This window comes from Mirounga angustirostris, unplaced genomic scaffold (assembly GCF_029215605.1).
Source record: "Mirounga angustirostris isolate CCGP_5_RB_7025 unplaced genomic scaffold, mMirAng1.0.hap1 SCAF_2, whole genome shotgun sequence".
Classification (NCBI taxonomy): domain Eukaryota; kingdom Metazoa; phylum Chordata; class Mammalia; order Carnivora; family Phocidae; genus Mirounga; species Mirounga angustirostris.
This window is the reverse complement of record NW_026991710.1, coordinates 201353048-201365299: the sequence shown is the minus strand read 5'-3', so window position 1 is coordinate 201365299 and position 12252 is coordinate 201353048.

Genomic DNA, 12252 nt, shown 5'->3' with positions numbered 1-12252 from the left:
GGACGGACAGGAGGCGTTTGGAGCGCACCCTGCGGGCCCTCCCACCCACCGCTGCCCCGCGCCCCCTGCAGCAGGTGCTAGAGGACTCCACAGGCACCTCAAAGCCTGGGAAGCGGCAGCGGGCGCTCAGGACCCAGAGTAGTGGCTCCGTGCTTTGTTGTGAGGGACCTACGCCCTGGTAAAGCTGGCTCAGTACCCTATGCTCCCCAGGCGGAGAACAGGGAGAAGCTGCGTGTTCCAGGCGCTGGCAAGGGGTGTCACCGCAAAGGTGCCCGCTTCTGTCCGTCCTGCTGCTGGGGCGGCCCTAAAACCGAGCCTCCTCCTCCTTCCAAGAGCGCGCTTTCCCGTAGAGAGCACCTGCGTGGTGTCCGCAGGGGAGAAGGGGTGGACTATGGCGGCAGCGGAACAGCCTTCCTTTTAATGGTAAACCTGCGTGGAGAGGCCGTGAGCACCATCAGTGGGGTCTGGCCGCCTCCGTGCGTTTGCTCTCAGCAACACAGAGAGGGCAGCGGCCGAGGAGGAGGACGAATTAATGGAGTAGAAGTTGTGCTGACAACCTGAGCTATCCGGACAACAGCTGAGCCCCGCCGGCCATACTCCGATAGACCGTCATTAAATTCGTGGCAATACCCTTCCAAGACCGGATTGCCTGAGAAGGAAAGTTCGCCTGCTGCGCCGGGAACCAGAGGCCAGGTGCTCTTATTCCAGGCTGTCCCCTTGTGGTCATGGGCCCAGGGCAGGGTAGGGAGCCCCATGGTAACCCGTCTGCACTAACAGACTCCTCCAAGTCTCCACGTGGGTTGTTGGGAAGTCTAAGGGGGATGAAAGCCGAGGAAGCTGCTAGCAAAAGCGAGGTCGGCAGGATGAAGGTTTGGTTTTGGTGAAACGAGAGGGATTGGAATAGGAATCAGGTGATCAGAAATAATTGGTGGACAAGCCGGTCTTTTTCAGAAATTCCAAGATTTTTTTTTAAGGTTTCATTTATTTTAGAGAGCACAAACAGGGAGGGGCAGAGGGAGAGGGAGAAGCAGACTCCCCGCTGAGCAGGGAGCCCAATGCACGGACTCGAACCCAGGACCCTGGGATCATGACGTCAGCCTAAGGCAGCCGCTTAACCGACTGAGCCACCCAGGCGTCCTCAGTAATTCCAAGATCTTTAAACAAAAGCACTGTCTCCCTAAGAGTTCTTCTTCATAGAACTGACCACTCTTGTTCATCAGTTGCATTTTATCTTATTTTATTTTACAGCAAAGTTCTACATGCTGAGGGGAGTGGATACAAGGTGAATCAAAGAATCCTGTCCACAATCGCATTCTGTGCAGTGTTTCTAGCATCTTCCCATTTGCCTCTGTGGTCAAAAACTGATGAATCGTGCATGCCAAACCTCAACCAGAAATCCAGATTCTAGATTCATTTTTTAATTTGAAAGCTTACTTCGCTCCTCTCCATATTTATCCTCGTCTGTTCATCTTTTTGAGATTCATTTGTTCATTCATTCACACTACAGCAACAACAAAAAAATAAAAATGTGCTGAGTCTGTCTTGTCTCTCAATATTTGAGCAAAACAGAGAAACAGCCGAAACAGCCACTGGACCAGGGAGCTTTCAGTCCAGAGAGGGAGTCACTTGTAAAAATATCACATGAGACATGGAGTTGGGTGCAGGTAGTTTAATTTGGAGGTCAGTCCGGGAAGCTGGAAGAGTATGACAGGGAGGATGGGAAAGTTTATCAGATGCATCACCAAGCTGGTCACCCCTGTAGACAACGGGCGCTCAGTCTGGCTGGGGTCCCTGAAGGAACCCTGTGGGCTGCCCCTCAGAATTGCTTGACTGAGGTTTGGAGGACTGGACATCTGTTCATCGGACTTCCATCCCCCAGACTGACAGGTGTCTCCCCACCGGCTCACGGCAGGTGCCTCTGGCTGAGCAACTCCTGTACCTTCTAGAGAGGCTGCCAGCAGGGCTTGGGGGCAGCAGGTGAGTGCAAGGGGATTGTGCAGAGAAGCACAGTGAATGCTGAGGGCAGCTTCTGCCAGAGTCCTGGGGAAGCACTGGGATTTGGACAAGAAAGGAGCGGGGTGGGGAAGGGGATGTGGGAAGAAGGAAGAGCCGGCACGAGGATGCAGGCAGGTGGAAGGGGGCAGGTGGAAGACCCGCCCTGTGTGCCCAGAACATCGGAGTAAGCGGAACAAAGTAGACTAGGGACAGAGCGGCACGGAAGAATCTCCAGAAGTCTGGGGTTTACATGACATCGGAAGGACGCCAAGTAGTATCTTGTATTCAGTAAGACCTGATGTGGGGTTTTGAGCAGGGAAGGAGGATGTTGTTCTACAGAGACAATCATGGCGTTCATGGACAAAGTTTCAGCTCTCCCTTCCCAATCTGTACACATTTTATTTCCTTGTCTTATTACTTGAGCAGGACTTCTGGGGCCATGTGGGAAAGTGTGGTGGGAAGGGACACCATGAAATAGAGGGTTAACATGATGTAGCTACAGGATTTTGTAGATGCTCTTTATCAAGCTGAAGTCCTCCTCTGTTCCTAGTCAAGAGTTTTTATCATGAACACGTGTTGGGTTTTGTCAAATGCCTTTTCTGCATCTATTGATATGTTCGTGTAATTTTGTACTTAGCTTAAAAGTGATGGATTACCTTCACTGATTCTGAATGGCAGTGAGATTTTTAAGACATTTTGGCTGCAATGAGAAGACTGGAGGGGGTGGGAGTGAGGAAGCAAGAGTGGAATTGGGGAGCTCAGTTTAAAATGCCTGGAGGAGGGGCGTCTGGGTGGCTCAGTCGGTTAAGTGTCTCCCTTTGGCTCAGGTCATGATCCTGGGGTCCTGGGATGGAGCCCTGTATCGGGCTCCCTGCTCAGCAGAGAACCTGTTTCTCCCTCTCCCTCTGCCCCTCCCCATTGCTCGTGCTCTCTCTTTCTCTCTGTCAAATAAATAAATAAAATCTTCTTTTAAAAAAGCCTGGAGGAATTCTAGTGAGAGATGATGAAGACAGCGGGGGCCAGAAACACTGCAGGGAGAACACCCTCATGGTTTTTCTGGGCAGGTTATGAGGGGAGAGGGAGGAGAGGAGGCACAGGGATCCCACGTCTGGCTCCGCACCTGGGCAGGTGGCACTCCTGCGAGGACACGGGGTGGCAGGTGCACACTGCTCAGCCTGCACTGGACCCGGGGACGTGAGGTCCTGTGACCTAGGAGCAGGCACACGGGGTGGATGCGGGAGACACGCCGCAGATGACAAAGTGGAGGCTGACTTTGTCGTCAATTCTTTCAAGTGTGTGTCTGAAAGGGATTAAGGACTTAGGGCGGGAGGAAAATCGGGTTTCTGGGAAGATTTTTTGTAAAGCTGCCAAGTCCAGAGTGGGCTTGAACTCTGGTGGGGTGTGGCAGAAGGGAAGGACAAGTTCAAGATGCAGCCTCCTCGAGGACATTAGTCCAGCGAGTAACCCCTCCTTCTCCTGCACCAACATGTTTTACGTAGCTTTATTTCTTACAACAGTTTCACGTTCACAGAATTGAGGGGAAGGTGCAGAGACTTCATATGTACTGCCTGCCTCCCCCCCACCCTCAGCCCCCCATCATCCACACGCCCACCAGATGGTACCTCTGTTACAACAATGAGCCCACATTGACCATCATCATCTGGCGTCCATCGTGAATCCCGTCGGGGCTCACTCTCGGTGTTGGACATTCTGTGGGTTTGGACCAGTGAATGGTTACCTGGACTCACTGGTCCCCTGAACTCTAAAGTCCCAGTCAACTGTTCAATGGATGCCTACATTTACGGGTCTAGCGAGCCTCTCAAACTTCACGGGGCAGATGCTGCCTGCCGCCCCCAAGGATGACCCTCTCAGAGGCTTCCCATCTGCTCCGTGTGACTCCATCCTTCCGGTTTCTGGAACAACACCGTGGACACATGCCACACTGCTCTTCTTCAGAGCCCACACGGGTCAACATGAAAACCTCTTTTGCTTTGTCGTCAAATACATCCGAAATCCGAGGCCGGCTTCCTACAACCTCGGAAGCTACTACCACCCTGATGCTGGCCACCGAGGTCTCTCTAGGTGCGATGGACTCACCCTGGTCTCCCTGCTTCCTCGAGGGACTTAAGATGTAGGTCAGAGAAGTTCACTCCTCCGCTCCAGCAGGCTGATGATTTTCCATGGCTCGCTGGGAAACGTAGAGTTGTGATAATCCCCTTTGGGCCCGTGTCCCCAACACGGAGGCCTGTTTCCTGCCTGATGGCATCCGCCCCTCTGCCCTCCCTGGTTCCGCTGCAGACACCGTCCCCCAGGAGCCTCAGGGCACATGTGCGTCCCTCTGCTGAGTGCTCTCTGCCTGGTTATCACCAAGCCTTGCTCCTCTGCGGCTAGCCTGGCCCACTTGACCTTCCTGTGGAGCCTTCCTGACCGCCACACTCGTGTCCACGTGACATGCCATGTGTCTCCCTTCATTCCCTTCCTGTCTCCCAACATCAGACTTTTCACGACGTGTCCGCAGCATCTGGAACAGTGCCTGACATGGACAGAGTCTGGGCTCTGGGAAAATCTATTTTCCAAGAAGTAAATTTGAGAAAGGGAGCAAACAATAAGTCAAGGTCTTAGAGAAGGTGCAGTGGGGTTGGATGGGGGTGCACAGGGAAGAAACCCACCGGGGGAACGTGGACCTGCGGGCAAGAGGGACAGGGGAGGGCAGTGGTCTTCCCCATGGCCGTCAGCAGGCTCTCTTCTTCGCCTTGGCCTTCACACCCCTAGTTCTGGGGTACCTTAGGACACCTGGTGCAGGGTGGGCGCTAAGCAGGCCCAGCACTGCTCCCATCCCTGCAGCACCAGCACCCCTGATGTGGGGCCTCGGAACCCGAGGTGACACCATGGGTGGTCACCAAGCCACACTACCAGCCCTCCCCTCCCACCGTGCCTCTTCTCCCCATGACTCCCTCCCGCTGACCCCCTCCTGCTGACCCCCCTCTCTATGACCCCCCTCCCCTTGACCCCCTCCTGCTGACCCCCCTCTCTATGACCCCCTTCCCCTTGAACCCCTCCCGCTGACCCCCCTCCATATGACTCCTCCCATTGACCCCCTCCCTTTAGCCCCCTTCCCTTGACCCCCTCCTGCTGATGCTCCTCCCACTGACCCCTTCCCCTTGACCCCCTCCCATTAACCCCCTCCCGCTGACCTCCCTCCATATGGCTCCTCCCACTGACCCGCTCCCTTTAACCCCGTCCCCCGACCTCCTTCCCTGTGACCCCCTCCCGCTGACCCCCTTCCACCTGATCCCCTCCCGTTGACCCCCCTTCCCCTAAGCCCCTCCCCCCTTTCTCCTTGACCCCCTCCCGCTGACCCCCCTCCGTATGGTTCTCTCCGCCTGACCCCTTCCGCAGACTAGGGTCTGGGTCACATAGGATTTAATCACTTCCCTCTGAGCCGGCTCGAGCTTTGGTGCCCACAGACCACGCCCACAGCTCCCGCAACAACCAATCCGCAACCGGTGCGCGGCTGATTGGCAGCCAGCCAGAGAGACCTTGGATCCGGATTGGGCACGCCTGCTGCTGTGGGCGGACCTAGCAAGGCCGACCCAGAAGTGCCGCCGCCCAGCTCGGGCCCTGAAGCGGGTCCCACGAAGTGGAGCCAGGGTCTCAGGACCCTTCGGGGGGGGGCGGGGGTGGTGGTGCACCGTAAGGCGGGGCGGGGGGCGAGGACCGGCCAGACCTCAGACGCCCGCCCAACTCCAGCCCAGACCGCAGACCCCGGCCCTCCTCCTCCAGCCTAGACCCGGACGTCCCGCCCACTCCGACTGGAATCCGGGATCCTGGAACCTCGCCCACCTCCCGCCCGGACCCCAGAGCCCTGTCCACATCCCACCCGGACCCAGGACCCCAGTCCACCTCCCTCCTGGATCCCAGAGCCCCGCCCACCTTTTGCCGGACTCTGGACCCCGGCCCACCTCCCGCCCGGACCCCAGAGCCCAGAGCCCTGTCCACCTCCCATCCGGACCCGGGACAGCTGCCCACCTCCCGCTGGGATCCCAGAGCCCTATCCACGTCCGTCCTGTACGGGGACCCCGGCCCACCTCCTGCCCAGACCCCAGGCCCCAGAGCCCTGTCCACCTCCCACCCGGACCCAGGACCCCAGTCCACCTCCCTCTTGGATCCCAGAGCCCCGCCCACCTTTTGCCGGACTCTGGACCCTGGCCCACCTCCCGCCCGGACCCCAGACCCCACAGCCCTGTCCACCTCCCACCCGGACCCGGGACCCCAGTCCACCTCCCTCTTGGATCCCAGAGCCCCGCCCACCTTTTGCCGGACTCTGGACCCCGGCCCACCTCCCGCCCGGACCCCAGAGCCCTGTCCACCTCCCACCCGGACCCGGGACCCCAGTCCACCTCCCTCTTGGATCCCAGAGCCCCGCCCACCTTTTGCCGGACTCTGGACCCTGGCCCACCTCCCGCCCGGACCCCAGACCCCACAGCCCTGTCCACCTCCCACCCGGACCCGGGACCCCAGTCCACCTCCCTCTTGGATCCCAGAGCCCCGCCCACCTTTTGCCGGACTCTGGACCCTGGCCCACCTCCCGCCCGGACCCCAGACCCCACAGCCCTGTCCACCTCCCATCCGGACCCGGGACAGCTGCCCACCTCCCGCTGGGATCCCAGAGCCCTATCCACGTCCGTCCTGTACGGGGACCCCGGCCCACCTCCTGCCCAGACCCCAGGCCCCAGAGCCCTGTCCACCTCCCACCCGGACCCAGGACCCCAGTCCACCTCCCTCCTGGATCCCAGAGCCCCGCCCACCTTTTGCCGGACTCTGGACCCCGGCCCACCTCCCGCCCGGACCCCAGAGCCCTGTCCACCTCCCACCCGGACCCGGGACCCCAGTCCACCTCCCTCTTGGATCCCAGAGCCCCGCCCACCTTTTGCCGGACTCTGGACCCTGGCCCACCTCCCGCCCGGACCCCAGACCCCACAGCCCTGTCCACCTCCCACCCGGACCCGGGACCCCAGTCCACCTCCCTCTTGGATCCCAGAGCCCCGCCCACCTTTTGCCGGACTCTGGACCCTGGCCCACCTCCCGCCCGGACCCCAGACCCCACAGCCCTGTCCACCTCCCATCCGGACCCGGGACAGCTGCCCACCTCCCGCTGGGATCCCAGAGCCCTATCCACGTCCGTCCTGTACGGGGACCCCGGCCCACCTCCTGCCCAGACCCCAGGCCCCAGAGCCCTGTCCACCTCCCACCCGGACCCAGGACCCCAGTCCACCTCCCTCTTGGATCCCAGAGCCCTGCCCACCTTTTGCCGGACTCTGGACCCTGGCCCACCTCCTGCCCGGACCCCAGACCCCAGAGCCCTGTCCACCTCCCGCCTGGACCCAGGACCCCAGTCCACCCCCCTCTTGGATCCCAGAGCCCCGCCCACCTTTTGCCGGACTCTGGACCCCGGCCCACCTCCCGTCCAGACCCCAGACCCAGACCCAGGCGGATGTTGGCGCTGGGGGCCCGGGAGGACCCCAGGACCCCAGGTATCTCTGGGATCCGTACCCCAGCCCTGGGTGTCCAAAGGCCCTGGGCGGAGGCGACAAGGCCCGTGCGACCCCGAAGGAGCGGGGAACACCTTTCTGTGGAGGAATATGGGATTTGCAGGGGCCGGGGTCGGTCCCCAAAGACTTTGCAGAGACCTGCAGCTTGTAGTGGAGCAAACACTGTGGGACTGTTTTCCTCCCTTGGAACAGGTCAGAAGCCTTTCTGAGCCTCATTTGCTTCATCTGTAAAATGGGCACAATACTCTACCTTGTCACAGCGTTCATTAACTGATATTTTCAACCAGCACCCAAGGGGTGGAATACATTTAATTGGCTAACATTTTGGCGCCTTAGAATTGAATGTGGGAAGATGCAGGGACCTCCCATCTCATTAAGGTGCAACTAGATCTCATCCCACTCAGTCATCAGCATTCCGATGAAGAAGGGGAAGGTTGTATGTTTTCCCAGTTTTACTGAGATATGATTGACGTTCAACCCTGTATAAGTTTAACGTGTGTGGCAAAGAGACTCGACATGCATGCACACTGCAAATTCATCACAGTAAGTTAACATCCATGTTTTTCCTTGTGGTGAGAACTTTTAGGACTTTCTCTCTTAGCAGCTTTCAAATATAGCACACAGCGTCGTAGACTAGGGTCACCATGCTGCACATCACGTCCCAGGAGTTATTAACTCTACAGCTGGAAGTTTGTACCTTTGGACCCTTTCCTCCAGTTCCTTCCCTCCACCCCTCACCCCTTCTGTTAACCACCAATCCGGTCTCTGTATCTACGCATTCAGGGGTTTTTAGAAGCCACACATAAGTAAGACCATATGGTAGTTGTCTTTGACTTATTTCATTTAGCATAGGCCCTCGAGGTCCACTATGTGGTTACAAATGGCAGAATTTTCTTTTCTTTCTTTTCTTTCTCCATCAGTCCATCAATGGTCACTTAGGTTGTTTCTGTATCTTAACTACCATAAATAATGCTGCAGTGAACATGGGGAGGCAGATAACTTTACAAGTTAGTGTTCTTGTTTCATTCAGATATATTCCTAGAAGCGGGATTGCTGCATCACATGATAGTTCCATTTTTAATTTTTCCACAGTGGCTGCAGCAATTTACATTGTCACCAGCAGTGCATGTGGGTCCTCTCTTCTCCACAGCCTCACCAACACTTGTTATCTCTTGTCTTCTTGGTAATAGCCACACATGCTAAGAGATTGAGGTGAAATCTCCTTGTGGTTGGTGTTTGCATTTCCCCGATGAAAAGGGATGCTGAACACTTTTCCATGCACCTGTTGGCCACACGTATGTTTCTTTGGGAAAATGTCTATTTAGATCCTGTGCCCATTTTTCAATCAGATTGGGCTTTTGTTGTTCTTGTGGCTTTTGCTATTGAGTTGTATGACTCCTTATATATTTTGCAGATTAGCCCACTCTCAGATCTATGCTTTGGAAATGTTTGCTCGCTTTGAAAAGCTGCTTTTTCATTTTGTTCACTGTTTCCTTCACTTTGTTCATTGGATATAGTTTCACTTGTTTCTTTTTGCTTTTCTCTTGGTGTCCAATCCAAAAAAATCATTGACAGGACAATGTCCAGGAGCTTTCCCCAAATTTTTCTTCTAAGAGTTTTTTGTTTTCAGGTCATTAATCCATTTTGAGTTGATTCCATGTGTGGTGTAAGAGAGGGGCCTGGTTTCATTCTTCCACAGGTGGCTGTCCTGTTTTCCCAGCACCATTGACGAAGACACTAACTGTCCCCATTACATATTCTGGCCTTCTTCGCCTCCCGTTAATTGACCATATACATATGGGTTTATTTCTAGGCTCCCTATTCTGTTCCATTGGTCAGTGTGTCCATTTTTATGCCAATGCTATTCTGTTTTGATTATTGTAGCTTTGTCATATAGATTCAAATCAGGATGCACGCATGCTTCCAGCTTTGTTCTTCTTTCTCAATTTAGCTTTGGCTATTTGGGGTCTTTTGGGGTTCCATACAAATTTTATTATTGTTCTATTTCTGTAAAGAATGCCATTAGACTTTCGACAGGGATTGCATAGTATCTGTATATTGCTGTGGGTAGTATGGGCATGTTAACAATATTAATTCTTACAATCCTTAAGCACAGAATATCTTTCCATTTATGTGTTTCTTCTTTAGTTTCTTCAAAAAGTCATAATTTTCAATGTACAGATCTTTCGTCTTGATTAAATCTATTCCTAGTTATTTCATTCTTTTTGATGCAATTGTAAATGGGTTTGTTTTCTTTCTTTTTTTTTTTTTTTGAGAATGCAATGCTTTAAAAGCATTTTAAACAACAATTGATATAATGTACCATAAAGCAAATATCAAAGAAAATGTTTTGTATCAATATATTCTCTGAGTGTGGATCAATTAACTCAGAAATCAATGAAGGTAATTTAAAAAATTTATAGAAATCTAAAAAAATATATTTATTAAAACTCACACGCAAGAATAAATCATTCTTTGAAACTGGATTATACTTACAAGTGAAGGCTAATTTTTTTTTTATAAAAAGTGTGAAATGCAGCTAAAGCAGTAATTCCAGGAAAGTTTATAGCTTTCTATGCTATAATTAGAAAAAAAAGGGGGGTCAAGATTATTGGCTCTATAACATTAGCAAATTAGAAATAGAATAACAGAACTACCCAAAAGTAAATAGAGGGGAGAAAATAAAAATGATAGGATGAAAATTAATAAAGTGAAAAATAATAATACCATAGAAACAGAACACAAAAGGGATTTTGGCAAAGATTAAAAGTATGAAAATCAGTCTCACACACACACACACACACACACACACAAATATGAAAATCCCTGGCAAAATCGATCAAAGGAAAATAGAGGGGAGTGGGAGGTGGGAGAGGGAGCAAGGGAGGGAGGGAGAGAGAAGGCATAATATATAAGTAATCTTAGCCATTGTGGTAGCAGAATAATGGTCTCCCAAAGTGCCCACGTCCTAGTCCCCAGAACCAGTGACTGTGACCTCACATAGCAAAAAGGACTTTGCAGATATGATTAAGGCAAGGACCTTGAGATGGAGACGTCCTTGATTATTCAAATGGCCCAATATATTCCCAAGTGTCCTTAATATGGGCTGAGGGAGAAGTGTTCAGAGTTAGGTGGTATGAGGAGGATCCTGCTCACTGTTGTTGGCTTTAAAGATGGAAGACGGGCATCAAGTCAAGGGATGGGGATGACCTCTGAAGATGCACAATGCAAGGAGCAGATTTCCCTCGAAGCCTTTGGAAAGGAACACAGCCCTGCCCACCTCTTGATTTTGTCTTCGTGAGAGCTGTGTCATACTCTGACCTACAGAAGTGTAAGATAATAAATCTCTGTTGTTTCCAGACTAAGTTTGTAGTCCTTTGATACAGGAGCAATAGAAGAGCAATCCAGGCATGAGAAGGGGGACCATACGCATACATGCCTTTGCAAAGAATTGGTGTCAACTGGTGACATGGATGATGTGTGCACCCTTTGACCTATCATCTCCAGTCCTGGATGTCCGTCCTAGGAGGCAAGAAAGGGGTGCCCAGGGAGACATGCTTGTGAAGGTTCGTGGAAGTGTGGCTCATAACAGCACCAACGTGAGAGGCCAGAATGCCCGGCAGCTGGAGAATTACAAGTCTCATCTCTGGAGTCTTCACAAATTCATTCTTTCAGAGCACTGAAAACGAGTGAACTTCATGTTGAACGTAAAAAGTCTCAGAAAAATATACACAGTATGACACTATTTATATCCAGGGCCAAGAATGTGGAAATGGAAAAAAGCATATGAGAGAGAGACTGAGAGAGGGCAGGAAGTGTTGGTGATTAACGCAATAAACTAAAGCAAAGGCATGACAAACACAACATTTAGGATATTTCAGTCACCCCCGGGGATAAAAGAAGGGGACGCAAATGGGGACACTGATATATTCTAATTACATCCTGTTTCTTAAACGAGTATTGGTTATACTGTTCTCCCTATCCATATGTGTGTTATGTGTATTGTTCTGGGTGTGTGGAATATATCGTAATTCTCATGATATGCTGCCACAAGATGGGTCAGGACACTGAGTCATCTACGGGGTGCCTCATGTGGAATGAATGACAACCCAAATAGCAAGAATTCTCTGTAATGAATTCTTAGATTGGTCCCTAACCGTGGACTGGGTGGGAACTTTGAGGTAGCTAAGCCAACTCACAGACCTGAGAAGCTAAATACTTTCTGTAGTCATCCGACTAGTTGAAGCATGACTAAGATGAACACAGACATCTCTTTACTTTCAGCCCAATGCACGTTTTATTACCACAGGATGTTGCTTCTTATGAATACTATTTAATTGGCCTATTATTTCAATTAATAATGTCTGTTTTCAGAAGAGGGAATGTTCAGGAGATTTTAATCGAAAATGGTGGCAGTTTACCCCTCGGATCACTTTGTTAACATTACTGATCTTCCACAACAGAGCCATCTTGCCTACGTCTTATTTGGGAAGGAAGTAAAGAAAGGGATTAAAACAATGTCGTGACCATACACTGAGTCATAGCCTTTCTACAGAAGCTTCAAATCTCGGCTGGATCTAACCCAGCAAGGGCCAACTTCTTAGAGCTAGAAAGGGTGGGGCTGTTTTCCTGGTAGTCTGCTTGTTAAACAACACAGCCAGAAATAATTTGGGGGCAGTGCGCCTGGGTGGCTCAGTGGGTGAAG